We start from the raw sequence: 2,591 nt of genomic DNA on the forward strand, positions 1-2,591 counted from the left end.
AACCTCAGACCAAGGCCTTACCTCTAAGAGCCTTCAGAGAAGACAGTGATGGGCAAGTCAGCATTCCCCAGGCTAATAGCAAAGACATGGGAAGTTCTGGGAATGCCTCTGTTCTGGCAAAGTTTGACCACTCTAGGTTTGTACCTTGGCTCCTGGCAGGGCCTTTTTCCTCTTTGTCCTTGGGTGAGTTGCACTATAAGTCCTCACTCTAGATTTTCATTTGTATTCCTGTCACAGTAGGGGTACCCTCCCCTCTGCTGACTTGAAGTAGCTCACCCAAACCCAAGGCCCAAGCCTCTCTAGCACACTACCAGATTAGGTAAAGGTGTGCTACTTATGGCCACCTGTCCCAGGGCTGACCATAGGAGCAGTGTGCACCTCTGTGTAGTTCCTCATGTTCTGGAGTCGTGATCCACACTGTACATACTCAGCGTCCTCATTCTGACTCTTAACAGGGTTTGGGACTCATCCTTGTGCTCCTGGAGTGGCCCACACACAGTAACGCCTCATCTCCGTGTGACCACCATTGTGGAGCTAGGGGTCTACTCATCCAGACACACCTGCTCAGAGTTTTCCCAGGACTCTTAGTAGGCCGAAAATTGGGGCCCCAAATTTCTGGGGTGAGTTGTCCCTGCAAACACCTCAGGGACCTTACCTTGACTTCTGGCAGGTCTTGGGACTTCTCCTTCTGCTGAGTTGATGTCATCAACACACACACACAAAAAGAAACAAACAAACCATCTCTCTGAGATCTGCAGGTAGAAGTGAGGGGTAACAGCCTGATAACCCTTCCCATGCCCTCTTAAAGCTGACAGTAGGGTGAGGTTCTATGGGTGTTTTCTGTCTTTGATTGGGTGTCCTCAGTCCTCACATAGAGTTCTCATATTGGATACTATTTGGAGCTAGGTCCCCTGCCACCTCCTACTTGATATCACAGTGGCCAAAGACTTGCCTGCCTCTCTGATACACCCAAGAAGAAAGTAGTGCAAACAAAACTCAATACACTGCTGTTGAGTCGGATCCAACTCATAGTGACCCCTCCTTGGGTTTCGGAGGCAGTATCATTACAGAAGTAGATTGCACAATCTTCCTTCTGAGGAGTGGCTGGGGGGTTTGAACCATCAGCCTTCTGGTCAACAGTCAAATGGCGTAAGCACTACGCCACCAGAGCTCCTAAGAAGGAAGTAAGGCTACATCTCATTGTCCATCCAACTCCACAAGGCTGACAGGAGTGGCAGAGCTCTGGGGGCCCCTCTGTCTGGGGTGAGTGAACCCTTCAGACGTCACTCAGGGTCCTCATCTTTACTCCTGGCAGGACCTGGGACTACTCCTCTTGTGACTTGATCTTACATAACGCCAAAGGATCAAGGACATCACTTCACCGAAACCGCAGATGTGCGAGAGAAAGGACGTGTCATCAGGTTAAACCTGGACCCTCTGACTCCTCCCTATGTTGACCTGATGTCACCTCCCCAAGACCAAGGTCCTCAACTTCTTCAGAATCTGGATAAGGAATGGGGCTCTTGACTCTCACATATACTCCGAGGCCTTCTTCAGATCAAGCTTTACCTCACAGACGCCCAAGGCGGAAGCACTGAGGGCCTTATTTTGAAAGTTATTCTGGGCCTTTCGAAAGCCTACAAGAGACACGGATACTCTGGACCTTCTGGGTCATCAACATCATATTTTGACACCTAGCCAACTCTGGGTCTCCTTCTGCTCACCTGAGCCCACCCGCCTCAGAACAACGACTTCACTTCGCCGCAACTCCTCGAAGTGAACTTTGGGGGAAGTCACTTCCGGTCCCCCTCTGACAACCTCCGGTCTACGTGGGGCGGGTTACCGGTGGGGCGGGGCCAGGGACTGCTGCGTTTTGAGGGTGCTAGTCCGCGGCATTCGTCCCTCAGAGTGTGTCCTTACACCTTTTACAAAGCCTCGGACTATGCCACGGGCCTGAGGGGCATCTTCTCAGATCCAAGTTGACACCTCCCAAGGATCTTGTCTAAGGTGGATATGATGTGGACCTCAGTGGGACAACTGGGCCTAGGACCTCTCAGAGCTGACAGTAAGCATGGATCCCTGATCCGTGAAGCTTCTTGGTTTGATTTGGGTAGTCCTGTGACCACTTTAACAGTGCCTCTTCTTAGATCCTGGTTTCTTTATTAAAGCTTGCCTGGGAAATGCCACCCTGGAAATCTGTGTGCATTTGTCCTATTGCAAACATTGTAGAGAGTGAGTTTCTCCTGGTCTAGATGCTGGATAGGAAAGCTGCAGCACAAGGCTCTGTTTCGAGACAGGTGGTGGGCTGTCAGAGTAAAAACCGCACCCCTAGTGTTACCCCCTCTCCTTTTTTTTCTTTTTTGATAGTTCAGTGTTTCATTTTGTTGTACATAGGTGTCGCCATGACTCGGAACCCAGCAATGACTCCTAACAACGATAATAGTTGGTGGTGGTTTTCTTTTCTTTTTTTAACCAGCAAAACATAAACTCTTAGTTATATTATATCCTTTTAAACATTTAATTTCTACATGGAAGAGGCTGTGCGATTTTGTGAGGTCTTGCTCTTTTGAGGCTAATACCACGTAATCCCA

Source organism: Orycteropus afer, unplaced genomic scaffold (genome assembly GCF_000298275.1).
Source record: "Orycteropus afer afer isolate SDZICR_OR568_19922 unplaced genomic scaffold, OryAfe1.0 scaffold00537, whole genome shotgun sequence".
Lineage (NCBI taxonomy): Eukaryota > Metazoa > Chordata > Mammalia > Tubulidentata > Orycteropodidae > Orycteropus > Orycteropus afer.